Consider the following 23,226-nt stretch of genomic DNA (forward strand, 5'->3'; position numbering starts at 1 on the left):
TTAGTAATTAATTACTTAAAGAAACAAGTAATTAATTGCTATATTGAATTACATGAAACAAAAGAGCGGCGTGTAAGTTTGCTTTCAGAACTTTGGTGAACGGCTCCTTCTGGTCACCAGGTCCGGAGCCCCGAAGGCTCTCAGGCTGCCGCTGAGCAGGAATTTTTTTTTATACCAGCCCAGCTGCTGCCCTAGGAGCCACAGGAACTCTTAAGTGATTATGGCAATAAGCGCCTAAGTCCCTAAATGCTGAATGTTCCCACGGAAAGCATCTGCAAAGCTGCAGCATGGGGATGGCACCTCACAGGTAAGAAGGTAACAAGCTGCCCAAAGCCCTCTTGCAGGGAAAAGCTCTGAGAACCTGAAGTGAGAGTCAAGCAGAAAGAAAATCCCTGTATTTGCAGGGGGGAAAAAATAGATTTCTTTTATTGGGGGCCATTAGCGTGTGTGCGTTTGTTTGTACATGTGTGCTCGTTGCTGGATTGCTAAAGGGCTGTTGGGCAGCTGTGAATAGGAACGTCATTCAAAGGGAAAGCGGTCCATGAACATGCTGTTTCACTTAAAAGACGATCTGTGCTGCGAAATAATTTGGGAACCTCTGATATACTGTATTATCCCAGGACGTGGCACGTTAAAATATGGGTCTCTGAAAGTCTGTCATTTAAAAGGCCATCTAGTACCATGTTTTATATAAGTTAATACTCACCTTATCAGTAAATCTCTTTTTTAAAAGATACATGATCTAAAATTTAAAAGTAAAATTTAATTTCCTCTCCTTACCAAATAGTATGCCTCAGTGCCAGGCTCATGCCTCAAGATCCATTTCACTAAGGAATCATTTTCATCTTCTGTACTCTGTGTTGCCTCTTTATGTCAGATATTTATACATGTTTTATGTTTTCACCTGACCTTATCTTCCCACTAATACTGAGATGCCAATTGCTGCTGCTGCTACCGCTCATGTCTATCCATTCCCTGAAGTCCTTGTGACCTATTAATCAAGGTGGGAAAGATTTCACAACTCTGAGAAAGAAAGACTCCTTAAAGTCAGATTTGAACTGTAGCTGTAATACAGAAAAAAAACAGTTAAAATAAATGTTTTGTGGGACCAAATTAGAGATATCCAATGCTCATCTGCCAAAGAAAAGTAAAACGAAGAGGCAGCTCTGTGGCCCTGGTCAGGAATTTTCCAGACGAACTTTTCATCACAAACCCAGTTATTTGTCCAAGCAGCATAGCAAGGTGTGACCTCTGAGTAAAGTTTGTTTTGCCCAAATACTCTAATGACATCTAAAGTTGGCATTTGGAAAGTGATTTTTTTTTTCCTGTTTCAAGCTGATTGTATATTTTAATGTTTTAAAATTTCTTAGAATCACATGTGCAGTGGGAGCAACCTTAACTTGAAATTAAACAGTTTAATTTGCTCAAAATGCTTTCCCTCCACCCCCTGCCCCCCCTTAGAATTTAATATTGCAAGACTTTTCCCTTGTTTTCTGGTATTACTTTGTTTTAGGTGAAGGGGATGTTTCAAAAATCATGAATCTCTCTCTGAAATGGAATTTCTGGTACTTTGTGATAGCAGTACAAGACAACAGCATGAGTTGCAAGTTAATACAATAGCTCTACCAAACCATCACAAGGCCTTTTCTCCAGTGTGTCAGTTCAGCATCACCCAGAGATGTTTACATTGAAAACTAAAAACTGTTCTTTCTTGCTTTTTCTCTAAAACTTCAGTTTTATGTTTTCGTAACACCACTGGATTTATTGGATGTGGGGACATTTCATGAAAGACAAGGTTTATTTTGGGACTTTAACATGATTTTGGGCTCCTAAACTTAAGCCTTTATTTTGATTGTTATTGTTAATATTAAGCTAAACAAAATCCAAAGTGGACCTCATGTTTCTCCACTAACAGTAGAATTAGAAAGTCAAAATGCTCTTTTCCAAACATCCTATACATTTTGAGCAAAATACGCAGGATTTGTCAGCATAAAACTCATAATCCTCTTTTACTGTGTTTTGCTATTAATGCAATAAGCTAAAAATATCCTATACATACTAAAAAGAGTTAGTCTATTCTGAATCCCTGCCTAAAGGTTTAATGCTGAGATACTGTTTCAAATCTTTTTCCTGTGAAAATTGGGACCAAGTCATAATAGCTTAGATTCCGGAAAGCATTCCTCAAGCTGTTATTTGCAGACTAAATTGGGTTGAAGAAAAACCTTACTTGGGAATTTATTATTGCGCTGCTCATAAATCAACATCCCATAGTTTTAGTTCACTAGCTTGTGACATATTCACAGAAATCAGAAAAGGATTAACCGGCTGTAATACCAAATATATTAGAACAATCCCTTTGTCTCTGACAGCAAATCGCAAAGAGCAGCTCCGATCCTATAAGCTGTGGAGTTTATATTTCAGAAGTGTTGAAATATTCAACAGCTTATTAATAGTCAATACTTATTGTTTCATGTCATAGAAAATGCAGTACTCCTCCAAATTTTTGAAGTTGCAGCAAGAGGTCTGTGTAGCTGAGAACAGAAATCCTGGGGATTTTGAAGCGACCTTACTATTGAATTAATAAGTGCCAGTAATGAACTAATGAAAACTACAGTGTCCTTGTAGACATGCACATGCCATCATGCATGCACCACTGTCTCCATGCAGTCTGTATTTTGGTACTCGGTGCTGTACAGGAATGCTTGTTTTGTACTCACAGCAAAGTTTGGAAGAGCTCTTTAAACATTACAGCATGCTTGCGCTTGCCTTGTGACTTGTGCAGAGCACTTCTTCACAGCCTGTAGTAATACAATTAAATCAGTTGCAATGATGTACACAATAATGTAAGAATCTAAAAGTCATATATCTTACACGTAAACTTAGTAAATACTAAAATTGTGATGAGAAACAGCTTGAAATCTGGCATTAGCTCATAGACAGCTGAATGCAGATAATGTGTTTTCTGCTGAAAAAGGAAAGGCACTTCAGAGAGAAGAAATAATATCCAATTTGGATTTGTTCTTCTCAATTTTTAAGAAAATAGATGTCACTGTACTGGAAAGACCATAGGAAAGAAGATGCCTTTTTTTGGAATACCGCACAAGGGATGTAAAAACTTAACATATATTTAAAGATTTATCAGGAAATTATGCACATATGTGGAGGATTCTACTACTTTTCTGAGGATTTCATACTGCTGCCAGTGCACCAGGCTTTGCAGGGAGCCCTTGCAAAAAATTTGGAAAGGCAGAAACATTTTATTTCTGTTCACGCTATCAAAATTTAGCGGAGTTGAACTCTCCACAAAAGAGTCCTGACAGCTTCAAGGATCACACTGGAAGTTCTGCAATACGCTGAACATGCAGCTGATGAGCAGCACCACAACCCTCCCTGGTAATATTGCTTTTCTGTGGAGATTCTGCTTTATGTTCATTCGCTATCTTACAACATCTGCATCTTGCTGCTGCTGTGCTGCTGAGCACCAGCTGGTCTATGCTTGTGCCAGTTGTGCTCAGGCAAAAGGAGGGAATTTACTTTTCAGGGAGGAAAGGTGTACACTGTTTCCAGTCAGAGACTGGGCTATAAATCTGGTCGCTGATACAGGTGGGTTTTGCTCAGTGTGAGAATTAGAAAGCTGTAAAGTGCTCATGTAATGAGTTGCACAAGCAATACAATATGGGAACTTTTATTAACACATTCATTTATTCATAAATGCCACTGAAAAAGGACAGCAGAAACATTAGAATGATTTTTTTTTTTAATACAGCAACACATTACAGCACCTTTTCTTCTTTTGCATCACGTAGTTTAGCTAAAAAATGTTTGAAGACTACTTTAAGAAGAGAAATGCAACATTAGGAGATGAAATGAAGCCAAGGTCTGCCCTAGCTTACAGTCCTAACTGCCATTATGAAGAGTACCAGGCACCTGTTGCCATAAGCTGTGTAATATTCGTTCTGTTTATTTTATTTTTTAATATCAGAGGCAAAAGTACAGCTTTGTTTTTTAATAAATCGGAAATTTTCTTCTCACAGTTTAAATGTGAGTATTGCAAAGGATGTCCTGCTGCGCTCTTCCCAGCTCCCAGCTCCTTTCATGTGTTACATTCATGGATAGGTGAGTACTTCCTCCTGTGTCCAAAGAGAATTTCCTAAGAAACCTATCCTCTATTTTAAGAAGGTGGTTAAGGCTCCTGCCTTTCAGTAGAGGAAGGAGATCTCCCCTCCCGCCCCGAAAATATCACTTGAGGGAATATTGTGTTCCCTGCATCCTGCTAGATCCATTATCATTAGTTAGAGCAGGTAAGCAGATGTGCAGGTTCATAAATGCAGGACAACATTTGTAAAGGAAAATACAGAATAGAATATGCCATTCTTGTTAATTTGCACACATGCTATACTTGTCCAAACACATTAGGTGTAATAGTCTCCCTTCCCAGAGATCTCTGAAGCATACCGTGGTAGACCATAAGGTCAGGAGAAGGGGTAATTGCCAAAGCAGCTGTCATGGAACAAGTGACTTAGCTGAAAAGTTGTACAAAGGCCTCTTGCTGGTCCTAATGGCCCTCTACAAACTGCAGCACTTCCCAGCTCGATGTTAAAATTGCTGGTACTGGGTGAGCTGCAAACATCGCTCAGATGTGATTCATCTTCTACCTTGAGCAGCGGCTAAACATAAGGGCCAGCTCCTTGGCTCTTGTATTTCAGTTCGATAAAACCATGATTATTTTGAAAAGCTGGTGAGCTAACGCTAGGCATCCCATAGCACAACAATGTAAAGGACCGTTCTTTGAATCTCACTGACGTTGGTTAAATCCTGAACAGCTGTAATGCAGTTCTTGGGCTTGGTCTGACTGCACTTCTGTCAAAGAAATTAGAATTAGGCCAACTTTAGTGTTTTAAGAGGGATCAAATCTGGTCAACCACATTCAGCTTAAACTGGAAGGCAGTTTTCCATCAAGCCTTAGGTCTAGAGAAAGCGTTCTTATATGGCTTTAGGTTTTGAATTGAAAATGGAGGGATCAAGTTCAATTTCCAGGATGGAATGTCAGAAATGTCTTAGGACTAGAAAATAAGGGAATTGTTTAGTCAGATGAGGTGGAGACAACATTAGAAAATTAACCAGTGTCTGGAAATCCAGTTTTTCCACATTCAGGACAACCTATTCTGAGTGACATAAAACCAAAGGACTCTGTAAACTTTCCCTTTGAGTATCACTGGCACTGTTGCCCCTTGATCCACATCAATCATTTGGATTAGATCTATTCCAGCTGTTTTATGGGCCAAAATTTCAGTGTGTCCTAAAGGTCCCTAAATGAACTGGTGCAGCAGTGGAGCCGCCTAGTCTACAGGGACATTGGAGGATGTCTGGAAATGAAAAACCCTTAAGATTAATAATCACAGCCCACCGAGGGTATGTCCAGTGCACCAAGCCAGTGGGAAAAGACATTGCTTAAAGAGTAGGTTTTGCATGATCAGAAAGTCACCTCAACACAAAGTGACAGCGTTAGCTTAAATTTCAGAGGCAAACTGCTCGTTTTGGTATGTGCTCTGATTGCTAAGACCCACCCCTGATTGTATGGAACAACCACATTTGTTTACAATATCTAGCTATAAGCCTTGAAATCGCTAGCCAATAGAATAAATTCATACTGACACGTACTGTGTGTTAGGCTTTAAATGGTTTGTGATCTGAAGTAGGATGCCTTCTTAAGTTTTGGCTTTGTAAAACATGGGGAGGTAATGCTCCCTCACCTGCCACTCAGTGAATACAAGGACTCCTCCTCAAGGCCTTTGGTATAGGATTAATAGAATTACTTTTTGTCAAACTTTTATGTTACTGGAGAAAACTAGAGGATATGGAAAATGTTGTTGTGTTTGTTGGAATCTCAGTCAAAGGCTTTCAAACGCGCACTGTTTGCGGGGAATATGTCATGCAGAATCATGTGGCTGCTTTTTAACACTTCAATCCCACTGGTGTAGGAGCAGTGCCTTTTGCTTCCTTCAACTGGCAGCCAAAATTTCTGCCACCTATTTCATCAGCCATTTCAGTCTGGGAGCAGAAAAGACTCTATCATATTTAATGACAGCAGCTCTTTATGTGCCAGAGCCAAGATCAAATCAGGAGAAACCACCCGTTGCAAACCACTGCTAGCTGGATAAACCTTAGACCTGTAGAGAGCTGAGATGCTTACAAACATACATTCAGTAATTTTATTTTCTGAAGAGTCATGGAATAATGTTTCAGTCTTCCTTCTTTTAAGGAATTCCTTTCTTATTTACTTGTTACATTACTGATCTCAGCAGCATAAGTCCTTATTTAGGCTGGCGTAAATAACTAAGACAGGCAGAAATCTTGAATAGATGTAATTCACTGGATGGGATTATTTTTTTCAGTGAGATGCACTCAGCCTGGTGCACACATGCTGCCAGCACCTCAGTTTGATTTGTACCTTTTCTCTCTTATGCTTCACCCCCTACCCCCCCTCCTTTCTTTGCTGGCTACTGTTTCCCTTTCTTTTGGAGGTCTGAAGGTGGAAAAACTTCCGTGTGTTTTCTCATTGAAGACTAGCACAAAACAGATGATTGCTCACCATCAATCTCTTCATAGTATTTTTTATTTGTTTCTAAGGAAAATACCCCAATTATCTACCTGGAGCACAGACTAGTTAACAATATCTCTGTATCAGTAAACACAGCAGCTGTTTGATTTCATAAATGTTCAACTTTCATAAATGAACAACTGAGAAAGGCTTATTTTTAGCCTGGCAACCTTCTGTTGCCCTAAAATCTGTAGGGACTTCTGTTTTAAAACACACATAATATACTACTATTTTATAGTTACTTACTTTCATGTTTTTATCAAAAGTTTCACAATATTTGGTATTTTTCCTCAAGTCTCATTTCCTGGGGTAATGTGATTATGTGAGACTCTTGGGCATCCCTTAAAAAAAAAAAAAAAAAAAAAAAAGATTAGTTTTTCTTTTAGCTGAACAGAAAAGTATAAAAACGTGACCCAGGTGCATGCTAAAATCTTGAAAGCCAAAGACAAATAGAAAGAACTCGAAGTTTATTATTTAAAAACAAAGTTCTTTAAATGTAATAATCATGATTTTTGGAAGGACAAGCCATTTGTTTTTCAACACCTGGGACAATCACTTTTACATAGGTACGACTGGAGTCTTGCAGTGTATCTACATAGAAATAGATTTTATATCAACAGATAGAGTCCTTTCATGTCTGTCTGTTTTCTTAGCTTCCTGTATAAAAAATCAGGTATTTCCATTTGTTCAGGGAAATGATGCAATTGCTTTGCTCTTGTAAAATTTAATCTACTGTAAGTAATGGTAAGTTTTTTCCACTGTTAGCAAACTCTTTCTAAATGATGAGATACTAAGCTGGCAGGCAATAAATCAAAATTAGCAATTAAATTAACATAATTTTTTTAAAGTTTCTTTAAATTCATGGGGGAAATAATTATGACTATTCACTAGTATCTTCTTCTTGTATTCTTACTTTATCTGCCCTTTCAAGGGTATCTGCCTTTTCAAGGCAGATAAAGCCTGCTCACAGACTTTTCCCCACCTATGCATACCAAAGATAATTAATGAAAGTAGCATGAAAATAACATTCTCCTGAGTCCTGTGAACTACTTTAGTAACAGATATTCTGGACTGCATCTGTAGGTAGTGTCTTCAAATAAATGCAGATATCAGATTAGAGATAGCTAGAGCTGCAGTAAGATCAGGAGGCAAAAAGTAATTTATTACTTTTTTTAAAAGCTCATCTTAATTCCTTTATAAAATGCCAAAACATCAATTCAAATTATTTGTGGTTCAGGTTGTTATCTTTATGTCAGTAATATATGTAAGCAGCCAAAAATAAGCATGTCAAAGTGCCGACTTCACTCTTCACTTAAACCATCGTGGCCTTCTGCTATAAAAATCATTCTTGCTCTGGTTTCCAGAACCATTGTTAAGCTCCTAGACTAAACATTCAACCGTTGCAAGCAGTCAGCAGCTTTATTACTTCTCCCACTTGTGCAGAGTCATCCTGGATTCAATTTGTCTAAGTACATCAAAGTATTTTAATTCTGAAGTACCTCAAGCGTTTTGGAAAGTTTAAAGGCTATTTGTCTTCTGAAATGTTTGAATGTAAACTAAAATGAAAATTGTCTTGATGATTTTTTTTTTTCTGTTTTAAATGATTGTCACATTACTGTTCTGAAAAATACCCTGAAGCTTGTATATATGGATCCCTGCCTTTTTAGCCCCCAAGTAATTGTAAGTAAGCTGGTTTCCAGTTACATGGTCAGCTTGGCTTCATTCATTCTGAGTCCTCTCTTCCTGTAGAGTTCTATGAATTAGACTCTTGTGACTGCCATTGATTTGTCTCAACTTCTCACTATTTTTTTTAAATTATTTTTAGCACTAGATTGCAAATAAATACACGGTCAATTGATCCACCAGGCTAAGGTAACACACAGATAGTCCCAGACTAAAAATGACATGAATGTCTGGACTAGTTACACAGTATTTAGCAAGCACAAAACTAGATGAAATACAGGTATCTGACCTGCCAAAGCAGTCACATAATAATTTTGTTTGAAGATGCATTAATTACTGTGAAATATTTGAAAAATCATGCAACTAAATATTTGTTAATATGGCAGCAATTCACTAGCACTTTTACGGGTTTTTAAAGCTTTGAGACTTATGTGAAATGCATAAATATGCATAACTAAAAGTTTACTTTGTTCATTATGTATGTAACCTTACTTATAAAATCATGAGGCCGGAAAGGCCTTGTGAGGTCACGTTAGTCCATCCCCCATGCCCAGGACAGCATCAGCTGCACCTGTGTCGCTCTGATCAGATGTTTCTCAAAACCGACTCAAAGAGGCATCGGCAGCATCCGATCACCAGCCCAGCTGTTCCAGGATATCTCTCTTTCTAAAATTTGCAATTTTTTCTCCTAGCGTGAATTATCCTAAAATGCAAGTCCTGTTATTTTTAGTTCTATTCATTAATAACATATATTATGAGTTGTAGGCTTGTAAACTTCCTTTTCCCACTTGAAAACTATTCTTGTTTCCTGTCATCCTTTTCCTCTTTGTTCCCAGTCCCCCACTTTTCCAGTCATTATTTGCAGATCATGTTTTAGGGCACTTTGTTCAAACTCACTGCTCTCTTCTGGACCTCTTTTTTTTTTTTTTTTTTTTTTTTTTTCAGATTCTCTTTTTTAGACACCCAGCCTGTAATTCTATTAAATATATCAGCCAGGGCTGAGGCCAAGGGGAAGGGCACAAGGATGCCCCTGCAGGTTGCAGATGGACTCTTCCTTGGCTTTTCTCTTTGGCTGATAAGGGATACCTCAGCAGTAAGGATAACACATTGGAGGCTACAGTCATTTTAAAGAAATGCAAATATTTAAGTCTATCAGTCCTAATTAGAGACAAAGAACCTGATTCATTAGAAATCCTACCCTGTTTCAGCAATCAGAACAGCCACAGAAGCCTTATAAACTTCTGTTTTCTGTGCCCTAGAATGAAAAGTTCTATAATCACGAAATCCCATTTGTGTAATTTATTAAATATCTTTTAAAGAAGAAAAGGACAGGCTAGCTAAAATTGTTGTGCTGTATCCCCTTCCAGGCTAGTAACCTGTATGTCTGCATACTGTTTCAGCCCACAACACTGGTTACCACAAAATTACAGACTTTTGAGAAGAAAAATGTAACAGAATAAGTTAAAGGATGTTTAAATATAGTCTTTATTTTGTAACTTGGGCACTATATTCCTGTTTTAAAGCTGCCAGTGAACCACCAGGAGTTTTCTTTTTCTTGCTGATCCTCTTCAAGACCACTATGAATAGCAGAGAAAACAACTTCACTGTAATAAAAACAGGGGTTTGTTTTCCTTTTTTAAAAAATTGAGGCATTGGGTAGAACAAAGGTCGTTGCAACAACCTTTGAAAGAACAGAAAGAATAATTTTCCCCCTTTTGCTTTTTTACTGGTTTTCAATGCAATGTGAAAAATCATTTTTAAGTTTGCCCATCTGTTTTACATAAAACCTTAGCTGACCTTACACAAAATGAAACAAATGCACAAAAAGCTTTGCTGTTGGGTTCTTGCTAGTAAGGCAGAGCAAGAAAGAAAAGACTATGTAAAGATAGATCCCGCTCTGGTGTAAATTAGCCTAGCTCCAATGGGGACTTCTCTTGATTTATATCAGCAGAGGCTGAGGCTTGTATTTCTTATAAAAGCCAGACTTGTTAGACCCAGTCCTGCTGCCACTGAAATCACCTGGAGTTTTGCTGTTGGGTTTTGTGGAAGACAGTTGCTCACCCAAGGAGCCACGTCTGTGATAGCTAAGCGGTACCCGCCCACATATGCAGCATATGTTATTCAGCACGTCGAGGAGATAGGCTGCAGCATAAGTAACTGAGGTTTGTGGGCTTTCAGGTGTGAAGTAAGGCTTGAGTTGTACCCTAATGTTGTATTGTACTACTTCTGTGCCAGGGCGAGTTCGAGAACTGCCTAACTGAGAAAAGGAGGCGGCTGGACATCAGACTCGAAGCAAAGTGATTCTGGGCACACGGAGGTGAGACTCATGTCCTGTTGCTTTTCTCCTGGTAGCCTAACTTCTCTCATGCAGCGTTATCATATGGACCAAGAGCGGATCCTGAGGAAAGGAGGTTGTGCCACGTAGGGGATTAGGTGAGATGTGCAGAAGCACAGCACACCAGGAGAAAAACATCTTCTTTAAATCCTCACACTTCTTACCCTGCACTTCAATAGAACTTCGGTTAATGTCTCTGAGGGGTGAACTATGCCCATTATATCAACACTCCAATCTATTATGATTAATGAGTATAGAGTAAGGTTCAAGCTTTTAATTAAAAAGGCAATCATAAGTTACTGAACAGTGAAGGTCTAGCTAAGTTACTCAGAAATAGGTTATTTAACAGAATGAGATGCCCTGAAGAGGCAGTGGGCCAAAAATCTCTCCTGCCTTACTTTTTGTAGACAGGCATTGACTTCAATTTATAACAGAGAGCAGAACTGGGTGTAGAAAGAAATGAGCACACGTGTATGTGTATTACAGTGTGCACATATGGTGATGCCTACCTTTACAGAACACCTGAACTTTTCATTAGTAGCCAAAGTTTTTCCATTTGCTTGTTAATTTGCCATACATCTCAGGATGAAAATTATTCTTTGTAGGATACCTGCCAAACTTTTAAAGTTTTTCTTGTGTGAAAAACAAATAACCAACTCCTAAGAAATGTTATTTTGACATGATCAAGAAAAGACTTTGGGAAAGACTCTACAGGTTATAGGCTTCTAAGTGAGTTTCAACATTTGGATGAAAAGTGGCTGCTATGCACTTATCAGAGATCTGTTTCTTTTCTCTTTCTTACTGAAAATAGTCCAAATTTGACCATCTCATGGATTTCAGTTCACCCATGTCCAATAAAGACTTGACAGAGGTTGATGTATTCTGTAATTTTATCACTTTATGTTTCAATTAACTTTAAATGAAATTTACAGTATAGCTTATTCCATAAGTTTTTCTCTGGCCTCTGAACAGAGGAAAATGTCTATCCTTGGAATGAAGGAATAAGACAAAATGAATTGCAATGAGTGGCCAGTTTTTGGTTTTGTTTTGTTTGGTTTTTTTTTTTTTTTTTTTTAATAATAATAATCTTACTTTAATCATCTACATTATAAAACACAACTAATATACCATGAGGCATATGAATACAATATAGGTAAGAATTGTTTTGTTATACCTGTAACAATAGTCCCTTGAATACAGTGTCTCGATGACTAAGGGTGGCAAGAAAGGTGGAAAAAAGGTGAGCAAAACACCCAAACAATAATTGTAGAGTAATCAGACCCCTGGAGAACCACAATTTTTGGGCCAGTTAATAGTTTCCTTCTCTGTGAACCTGGAGGTTTTCTATTCTTATCCATTTCTATTTGATCTGAAATAGCTATATTCATCATTAAAAGGGAAAACAACTGACATCCACTCTGTTCAGAAAGATAACAGCTGTCTGTAAATGAGTCTCAAAACTGAGAGGAATGGTTGGCTTTCTTTTTCCTTTGGGCTGTTATCATGCTATTTAATGTGGATCAAAGTCACTAATTTCCATGTTTAAAACACTGGAGCAATCAGAAAACTGTGGGCTGGAGAAAGGGAGAATTCATGGCAAGAATATGAGTCAAAATCACTTACTTCCATTTAGGATGGTTTTTGATATATGAACACACTTCTCCAGTGGGATTTCTGTCAAGAAAAATACTCAGCTAGAAAAACAGTCAGATATGGTAGAAGGAATGAATTTAAGGAGGGAGAAAATGCAAAGGGTTTCTGTCACCTACCAGACTGGTGGAGCTTTATCTGACCATTTCATGTTTGCTCACCCAGTTCAGCAAAAGGTTTTTGGTTCTTTCAGCAAAAGGAATAAAAATGTGAGATAAGAAAGGTTTATAGAACCATAGAACAGTCAAACTGTCTTTCTAATCTGTGTAACACCGCTGATGGTAACCTAGGGAGCTGGGACTTCTTCAGGCACGTTTAATGCCATGTGTCAGCAGGATTCCAAAGGTATTTATACCTTCTCTCCCAAATTAGAGGATGAGCTGTAACAGCAGTTACAGGGCTGACAGCAGCAAATTGTCCAGCCAGGAGATGCTGTTTCTCGGAAAGGCAAGCTGTTATGGAGTAGCTGATGTTAGCTGCTACCCCGCTGTGGGGCAAGGATTGTTGTCTCCTGCTGAATTTGCACCCCAGTGTGAGCTGGGACTTGTAGTTTCATACGGTGAAAATATTTTTGGGTGAGGGGTTTTTTTTTTGTTTGTTTGGGGTTTTTTTTTGTTTTTAAATGAAACTATGTTGTTTCATAGAGTGAAAATACATTTGTGTGAGCTGATACAGCTCTGACCAGGAGATTAGCCTAAGCAACGATTCCTGCTGGGCCGTTCTGGCAGACCACCAAGGCCTGTTCCTCTGGGTGTCTGTCTGAAACCTTTCCGAGGGGCTCTTGTAACTTGGCTCCAGCAGCTCATCCTAGATTTTCCTGCTGTGCTCCAGAGCAGTTTTGTGGTTTGGTGTGAGAGGAGACAAAAACCTTAAAGAGCTAACAGCTCTGGTACTGCTCTCTAACAGCCTTTAAGTATTTTCATAGATTCTTATCCATTTGTTAGAGCCATTCTTTTCTCTCTATCTGTGGTTTTTTTATTTTATTTTTTTTGGGGGGAGGGTGGGTGGGTTTGGTAGTTGTTGGTTGTTTTTCCCGCCACTCCCGGAAGAATAGTAAATACCCAGAGCGATAATTTGTATTCCTAAATTATTACACAGGATCTGAAAGTATATTAAAGGCTTTGTTAGGGCACATCAGGAAATACCATTTGGATGGTATTTGTTCCCCTCTTGGCCCAATTCAGCTGTCTGCAAGGAGCATTGAACTGACTTTTTTGAAAAGCAGATTGGCACTCTATTTTGAGGGTTGAGGTTTTGTTTTTTTTTAATGGGAAAAAAGAAAGATTAAGTTAAACGGAAAAAGTTATTCCAATTTATTTAACTAAAATGATGAGCAAGCCACTCCATCCCTGCAATGATAAAGGGATTTGCCATACCCGGTGACAACTTGCTGAACTTCTACTCCCTCATCATCTCCACACTGGCTCTTATTTGCTCCCAGTTTACTAGTGGGCTACAAGAACAATGATGTATTGCAATTTCACAGCCAATCTCAGTTTATTCAGCTGTGGTAGGTAAGGTCCTTCCTTCTTTCTATTCCTTCCTTACCAACCAGCCTGGGAAAACAGCAAAGCACCCCTTGTTTAATACAGCTTTAGCAGACTACCTCTGGGCTGTGTCTGTAGATTCATGGTCAAGTCGCCTGGGGTGACTCTTTCAAAGCCTTTGGGCTGTGTTGTATCATATGTTTCATTATTGCTGTCCTAGTTCATCTGGGCAATCTGCTTCGTTTAATTGATTGAATTCTCCTATAAATATGCAAGCGATCACATTCTTAAAGAAGGATTGTTCCAAGTAGGAAGATCTTGTAGCAGGTAGTTTCACACAAACAGCAAGTAAATGCACTAAATCACCCATTCTGTCACTGAATGGGAACGTTGTATAGTGACAGATATTCCCTGACAGTTCTCATGTAAAGGCAATTCACAAATACAGTCATCAGCTGAATGTGAAAAAAAGTCTTTAAGGATCATTTGCATAAAGAGAAAAGTAATTAATGTCAATAGAGTTTTCCTGTTCTTTTCCATCTTTATGATGAAGACCTGAGAATTCTCACCCAGTAACTTTGGTTACAACTGCAGGAATTACCACTTTCATGATCTAGAAAATAACACTAAGGTAGAACTTAACCTTGAAGAGATACATGTAGAAGATCCTCTTGATAGGAGTGACAAACAGAGGATGGGACTCAGTCATGGAATTTCTGCATGGTCATTGACAAATTCTGGTCCTTTCAGTACACTTGTGGCCACTTAGGCCTGGGATCCTGTATTCTTTAGGATACCTCACCTTTAGTCAGTGCCCTTCTCCCTTCCCTGGAGTGAAAGTGTTAAAGGACCCTCTTGCTCGCCTTTAGTCTTTCTTTTTGCCTATTGGCACTGTGAGATCTTCAGAGAAGATCCTGGTTTATATTTGGTGTTTGAAGGACTCACAGCCCCAGACAGCCCTGATCTTAGCTATAAAATTTGGTTCTACTAGCATACAGAAAATAAATATCTGGCTGCTGAAGTATGCAAATGAGATGAATCCCTGTGGTCTCTACAGGTGGCCTTATGAGGCAAATGAATCTGGCGAAAGATAACATAACAAAAATCAGAAAGCTAGTGTAAAGGAAAGAGAGATCTATTTATTTTGCCAAGATTTGTTTAAGTTGTAAGTTGCAGTGCTTTGAAAGCACACTGAGATGGAGCAAGGTACTATTTTTTAAGTGCTGTAGGGTATTCTTCCGATCATTTGAGGAGAAAGCACTACATATTCTAAAAAAAAAAAAAAATATTGTATCCATTCTTGTAATGCAGGTTCATTAGGCATCAGATTGATTTATTGTATTGTTTCCTTTATAAATTATTTTCATTATGTTTTATCACAGTACATGACTACTGCCCTAAGGGAATATGCAGGAATGAACTGAATGGCAAGCATAATAGACTGCTTTAATTAAAATAGTGTAATGCGTATTTCAGTGCTATTAACAAAAACAAAATTGATTTTGCTTTCTGGGTAATTGAATATATTAAAGCCCAGGTGCTGTTCTGCTGTTCTGTTGTTTAACCCTCTGAGTTCAGCTTCATTTGATGCTTTGAGCAGGAAATTCATTTGTTACCAAGAATTTCAGAAGGGAAATTTCCTTCTTTGCCAGTGACAATTCCATCTTTCTCTTTCCCCTCATCCAGTCCCCCAGTGCACCTGTGTGCTATTACTGAGGAAGAGGAAAGCATAAACATGAATTTCAGTAGTGAAAACCCCTTGATCCTTTCCAGTGACTTTGAGTGAGCTCCAGACAGTGAGGACACTGATCCAGGACAAAGAAAAGCCCATTATTCCTCTGCACTTTTTAACCTGACGATCTGTGGAGACAGCAGTAGTCTGCCACCATAATTCCATTAGTTAATGAACACTTCAGGAATTTGTCCATCATAAGAAAGACCCTTTAAAATTACAGTCAATCAATGACACCTACTCTTCTAAGTGGCTTCCTTTTCTCCTTTTTCTCTTGATTTATATCAGCTATGAGTCTTTTTTATTTCCTTTACCCTCCAGATACTGAAAGTTTACCTTTTATCAAGAAGATGCATTATGCTAATGACTTAAGAGACACAGGCAAAATCAGGTTGATGATTTCTGAGTAGAGGAGTCAAATGAAACCAACCAACCAACCTAGGAAATGAACAGTGTCAGGGAGCTGGGCTACATGACCCATCTGTCTGTGAAAAGAACCGTTCTGCCTAACGGTTGTTGTCGCCCTTACCCTAAATACCAGAGCCTCCTTCACTTTTATGAAAGGAATTTTCACTGGAAACTACTACTTTGCAATAAATACTGTAAAGAGCCGGATGTTTCTGGTGCAGCTGTCATGCTTCCCTGGTTTTTTATTATTTGTTAGGGTGGTGTGTTGTATTTTGAATAAATGGCTTCCTAAATATTCAGGGCCTGAGACTCTCACACTTTCACCCTTGCCCTCTATCTTAAGGAAAAGCACATCCATCCTTAGGGGTCTTGCTGGTGCAGTCCCTGCAGAGAGTTGCAGCTAGGAAAAGGAAAAGAGGAACATTATCACAGGTGCACCTTTGCTAGTGTCCACAAAACCAGTTGCAGAAGGATCACGGGAAGTGGATGATGCTGGCAGGACTGACACAGCGTTACATTCCTCTGGGAGGATCCCTGAGGAATAGTTGATGTTTGTTGCAGCCCAAGGTATTGGGATTCAAAACTGAGAAGATTCCCCTCTGTGGCTCTCATCGGATCTGAGGTGTGCATTGCTGATAGCAGAGATGCAGTGGATGTGGAAGATCTTATTTCCCATTTTATGGGGTGAAAGACTGTGGTTTTCCAAGTAAGTAGTAAAATTCCCATTGACAAGGACAGAAAATAGTTCACCATTTTATAGAGCCTGCCCTATTTCCCAGGCATATGCAACTTGCTAAAAGGAAATGGTATTGTGAAATTAAGAAATAGTAACTGCAATTTTAGTAATTTCTTTTTTAAAGAAAAAAACCCAACCAAACAAACCCAACACAATAAAAAAAAAACAACAACACTCCAACCATACTGAAGCAGCATGAACTATTGTAATGTCTGTCTGAGATATATATAATTTAGAAATAAATCAAATAGCTGAACTGAAAAATAAGTCAGAAATGCAAAATAAGGAAAAGCCAGACTGCACTAAAAGAGTTACTGCTGATCCATTCGGTTACTCTGGGGATACTCAGACAACACTAATCATTGTGGTAGTCTGAAGGAATTCTCTATAAATCCTATACTCCTTAAGATAAAATATGGGTATCTTCCTTTCCCTATCAAAGGTTTTCTGTTCAAACTCATTTACTCAACAAGAACCTTTTACAAATGATTGTCCTGCTTTTATAACAGAAGAGTAAGCCATAATTAAACTGGTGAGTCATCAGTCCACTGGGTTTCATAGGAAATCCCTTATTACTTTAAAGCACCTGCTGTAGCTGTTTGACTCATTTCCCATAGAAGAGTTGCAGATACAGATTGATTCCAAATAGTTCCCATAAAAGAATAGACCAGTGAACTGGTTTTACATAAATTTCAGTCTTTATAGTTTCTATTTCTATGCAATTAATGAGATCTGGCTGAATCCCCAGTTACTTCTGGGTTGTGATTTATAAAGCACAAGTCTAGATTCAGACTTTTTGAAAATGATTTCCCACATTTCAATGCTATTAGCTCATTTCTTACAGTGTACCTCTCTCATGTTTCTTCTTCTTCAAACTGGTCACCTTTAATCAGTTACAAGATGTGTTCAATTATTAACAGGAGTGTGCTGAGTTGTACTGAAAAGTATTCAAATAGTATAACATGACAAAATGACATGTATATTGGCTATTTGTCTATTTCCATAGATGGTTATTAACTATGTAACTTTTCAATATTGTTTAATCAATACATGAAAACAATCTAAACCATAGCATTCTAACATCTGTCTATGATAGACTATAGATATCAGCATCAGATAGAAAAAAAATTTGCTTGCTCATTTGCTGTATAAAATTTTCAGAGAAAAGATTTGTAGGAGCCAAGAGAAATCACAGCAATTAATTTAAATTTAGTGAATAGTTTACATCAGGAAAAAAATAGAGAAGGTATTCTGAAATATGCCCAAATATTACAAATATGTTAGCAGTTTTAAAAACTATTTTTAAGGTGTGCTTTAAATAAGCTATAATGATCAAATAATCCTAAATGAGGTGTCACAATTTAAGTAGATTAAAAATGTTTCTAAAAAAAAGAAAATGTTATTTTCATAGATAAGAATATTATAGAACCAGGATGAAGAAAGTTTAGCTTTTGCAAAAGAAACAGATCTTCATTAATCATGACCAAACACGGTTTGTATCCTCATTTAGATTGTGGTGTTTGTGTTTAATACAAATACTCTGTAATAAAAGTATAAGGCTTAGAAAATTTGCTCAGAAAATTGCTTAGAAAACACATGTTCTTACTGTGCAAAAAAAGATGTAAGTAAAAAAGGAATTAAAAGAGTTGCATGAGAAGAGGTAAGTTTGGAATTAATACAAATCTAAACAGCAAGCAACTGCCAGGGATAATGCACTACATTTACAAAATAAGGGGTTAAAGACAGTCAGTTTTTATTTAGAGTTTAATTTTATTTAGAGTTTAATATTTCCCTGCAGTTTGGAAGTAAAATAGAAGGGCTTTTTTTTAAGGAGTAACATAAAAATAGTTTCACTCAAAGATGTGGTCTGGGAGTTAAACTTTTGCACTTTTTTTAAGTGACCCATGTTTGAGAAGCACAAAAGATAATTCAGTTTGTTCAGAAACACACTCAAACCTTTCCGGGTCAAATCTTCACATTTGTCAGGGAACATTCCCATTGAAGTCAACCTTTAACACTTTCTCTTCTCAGCCGTCCAGCCCTGGTGTGCTCTATGAGAAAAAAAGTCCTCAGATGTCTGCCTGCAGTGTGTTCTGTGAATAACTGCTACAAGGAATAAAAAGGGAAGGGAATATACTGAGCATCCCAGGTTGCATTAGCAGGCTCACAGCTCCTGGCACCACTGAAAAGGAATTGGAATTAGTTTGGAAATAGCCAGCCTTTAATGTTACGCTTTACCAGAAATAAGTCCTATAACAAAATTGCATATTCACCTCAGAATTTTTAATTTGAAATGCTACACTCTTGTTATTTATCTTTTGTTTGCATTTTTCAGGTGTCAGTCTTGAAACAAGTTACCTGTTTGTAAAGTTCCTGTAGGAGTAATCCTGCTAGTCACACAGTCACAAAGGAAGAGTGTGGTCAGTGGACCATAGACATATGCTATCAGGTATGTGTTCAAACCTTTGCAGTCTTCTTAGGCAATAAAGTCTTCTAGATGCAGATAATTATTTTTTTAACAAAACTTGCATTCACACAGGTTGCTCAGTGCTCAGCACAATGGGTACCACTCCTTTTGGCATTATTACCTGTTATACATTAACATTTTCATTACAAAGATCTGTAATCGATGGTCGATAATGTGACCATGACAGTTTTGCTTACTAGACAAGACATATTTTCTACTATCCTGTGCCATTGCTGCGCCTCAGCCTGCCTTTCCTTCTGTCCTTACAAGTCAGCCAGCCTTCCTTCTCTCAAGCCTAAATGAAGTGGCAAACAGAAAGTATCTGCTGCTCTCAGACAAGCTACTAACGTAACTTAATTTTCTACAAATAGCATCTGCATCATCTAAGTTCAGCTATTTCTGTCTGCTAATAAGTTGCGCATACTGACTTGTTCATATATAGCTTCTCCGAAGTCAAATCCACCCCAGCTAAATATGATTTTGAGAGCTGAGGTTTATGCAGTAGTTTTGGCTCTGAACCAGAGCTGGAACTGGACAGCTGGAACAAGAACTGATCTTGCAGTATGTTCAGATAAAGCTTCTGTGAAAACGTGTAAGATTTTTCTCTATTAAATGCACACAGAACTGAAAAATAACCACAATAAACCACCTTTCAGAGAACTGAATGAAAAATACTGATTTTTCTATTAGCCTTTTCAGTCAGTCAAGGACAAAAATTCTTCCCTTCCCTCTGTTTTTTAAGGAGAGTGAATTCCAGTCTTGTCTGTACCATTATGGATCAGGCCCTCATGAAATTAAAGCATTAAAATAAATTTACCCAATATTTTGGTAATCCAGTAATCCCCTGGTCCTTAGAGTAGTGGTACTTATGAAAGATATTAGGCCACAGCTGGATTCTCAGTCCTTCTGTTGCATCTTACCAGTAAGATCATTTTCAAATCTTAGGCTAGGAGTCTAGAAAAGACTTGGAGGGTTTATGCAGTTCATCTCTAGGCTAATGTCAGGATCAGCCCAACAAATACGGACATTCTCAGTATTTCTAACACATTTGCCTAATCTGTTCTTAAAGTGGTGGTAGTCTCACAACCTCTTCAGTGTAGCTGAATACCTATTAGCCTTTCTGATAAAATATTTTCCCAGGCTAGCCTGCATCTTGTATATTGAAGTGTTCACTATTATTTTTTATCCCACTACCAGTACAGAAATAACATATATTATCTTCTCCACTGAAGCAAACTACTGTGTCTGTGAACTGTTATGACTGTCCCTTCTTTTAGACAAGCCCAGTTCTTTCACTTTTGCATCCATTTATGTTTTTTACTTTGCTTTGAAATCTCTCTACTTGCTTCACATTTCCTTTTAATACACCCACCAGATATTTTGTGCTCTTTCTTAGGAAATCAGAATCAGTCCAGAGCTTTTATCACAACACCTTTTCAAGCATCCGTTTCATGTCTGGAAATGTTTAAAAACAAAAGATGCAAAGCTCAATGAAGAGCAAAAGTAATAAGAAATAAAATCCTTCATTCCTTTCTTTCTCAAACAATTCAAGGTACATTACTTATTAACTGGGGTGAGAAATCATTCTGATTATCTCTTAATCTCTCTTTCCCTGCTTTTATATTTTTCATCATCGTTGTGAGACTTTCACACCTATTTCAGGCTTTTTTTATCAAATAGAAAGGCCTGCAGCAGTCTAAAGCAGTCCTAAAGGCCCAGATGAAACCACTAAATGAAAATATTTTGGAGAAAGGAGATAGGAGACAGCCCTGTGACACAGGTCTCCTTGTAGTCACCTCAGGAAATGTGAGTCAGGTTGCGTTCAGGATGCTCCCAATGGTGAGGTGATAAATACTCCTCTGAAGACCAGAAGCAGTCAGGGGAGAAAGGACGTGTAAATCTGTCCACTCTTCATTATCCTGGCTATTAGTTCTCTCATTGCTTTTAGGAAATACAGCCCAGCATTTCAGCTAGAGTATTCTGACACATAGACAAAAAAATGAAATTATTCAGCTTCAGAAATATGAACCGTAAGTCCTATTTCTCATCCAGTCTAGAAATTCATATGGAAATACATCATTAATTTAATTTTTAGTTGATTAAAATAAATTCTTAGCAGCGCAGAGGTACAGAAAGAATGATTTATTTGCTCATACATGTAGAATAATGTTATCATCTGTTTTATCTGACTGTGTTCTCACAAAAGGCAATTTGCACTGTCCTTAATTAAAAGACTAAAGAAAATTAGTTGCCCTAACATAATTTGTAAAAGAAGCTTCTTTTTTTTTAGCATATTTTTATGGTTTGGTTGTTGGGGTTTTTTTAGTTCTTTGGTTTTTGGTGTTTGGTTTTTTTTTGTTGGTTTTTTTTTTTTTTTAGTTTTTGTACAATGTATATACTCTTTGGAGTGCAGTGGAAGAAGTAACTATTCCACAACCACAGAAAAAGTGGGAGGTATTTAAAAGTGGAAAGGTATGTCTTAACATTGCATTATCTGGAGGTTTAGAAAAAGGATTCTATTTAAATAAAATGACACAAAGGAGATCTGTCAACATATCTGCGCTCTAGTGCTTCTCTGAGTCATGAAACTCCCAAGCTATATAAAAAAAAGTCACAAATGAGACACTGAGAGAAAAACCACAAACAATTCTTCAAAGATACAGATTCAAATTTTACTTCTTGATAAAATATCATCCATTTCAGGCAAATTACTACCCATCACACTGAATTATGATTTTCTATATTGTGGCCAGTCATAGGGAAGTAGTACAGTGAGGAACTGTGCTTTAGACTACACCCACTGCTTCTGTATTTAACGTACAAATACACAAACCCAATTACACACTAATAACTTATAAAACATTAAATTGAACCCAAAGATAAGATAGGAGACGTGAGGGAATTTGATGAACTGATAAGTACCTCTAGCTACAGCTAATGCCCATTTATCTGTAAGCCTAATATGACGTGACACAATTTCTAAGAGCACTTGCTTTGTTTTATCAGTTTTCTCAGCTCGACCTTCAGCAGATTAACACAACACCCCTCTAAAAAAACTCAAGGAATGTGAAGAGGAGTTATGTGTGTGCATTAGGGAAAAATAATATATTGTACATGTATTAAAAGCAATAGATTGTTCTCAGGTGTATATTACATGGTATTTTATTACTTCTTGCAGAGCTGGAACATTCAGAGATTTTAATCCTTTTGTTTCGGACCATATCGTTACAACGAATATGCATTTTATTGAAGATTAACCAGCTTTGCACTAATTCACCTTCAGTAATGGGTAAGTAAAACAGAATTCAAAAGTCGCAGTCTTAGACCATCTCACCCCCATTCAAAACCAGATTCCTTTTAAAATCTTAGAAGGGAGAAAAAAACAGTGGAAATTACTTTCTTGAGCTGTGATATTCCTTCTGGTTTCAGCTGCAACAGTCTTTTGTGCTCACCCTACCCATGGCTTTCTGTGACTTCCAGCTGTAAATCTGTCTCATGTTTATATACCAGATTCTTATAAATGTATACATATATCTTGTAAAATGCATTCTTCATAGGAATGGCATTAAACCAAAAAGAGTCTCTTTCCAACTTTATTTATCTTCAGTGATGTTGTATGCTCAGGGTTGACTGCTTTGCTACAGAATATTCCCTAGCATTCATTTTATCTCTTGTAAAGTCGTTTTGAGTACACATAGATGCTTCACATGTATAGGATTGTAATAGGATTTTAAAAAAGAACCAGCACTCCCTATCAGAGGCAGGACAGAAAACCTCAAATTATCTGAAAAGCCTGTGTCTTTAGGGAGAAATATTAACAGACCAGCATGGACAGATGATCTGGTAAGGACAGATTCCTTACCCTCTCTGCAAAAGGTGTTGCTTCAATTAAGATAGATGTGTAACCTTACCACCAAAAAAATGTAACTTGACCTATACCCTATCAATATGTGTAATATCCTGTCCTTTAATTAGAGGGGCATAGTTTCCTCTGACATCTCACCGAGGTTAGTCCAGGGTGGAGAAGCCTAGAACTGTCTTCCTCACAGCTCAGATAGATACGTGTTGCAGAATAGCATGGTTCTACGTGAGCAGTAGCAAACTTACCAGGACTGGGCATTTAAGAA

General features: G+C 37.7%; 1 long non-coding RNA gene across 5 annotated transcripts in view; it reads left to right on the plus strand.

Moving 5' to 3' along the window:
* Positions 1 to 23,226, plus strand: part of LOC308072534 — a 120,441-nt gene that overhangs the window by 48,729 nt on the left and 48,486 nt on the right. For 3 of the 5 annotated variants that reach the window (XR_013931694.1, XR_013931695.1, XR_013931698.1), the window contains one exon: positions 1 to 23,226. This exon is cut by the window's left edge; it is cut by the window's right edge. This is a non-coding gene — a long non-coding RNA (uncharacterized lncRNA). The other 2 variants (XR_013931696.1, XR_013931697.1) reach the window with 2 other exon arrangements.

The sequence above is a fragment of the Falco punctatus genome, assembly GCF_963210335.1.
Source record: "Falco punctatus genome assembly, chromosome: 13".
Classification (NCBI taxonomy): Eukaryota; Metazoa; Chordata; class Aves; order Falconiformes; family Falconidae; genus Falco; species Falco punctatus.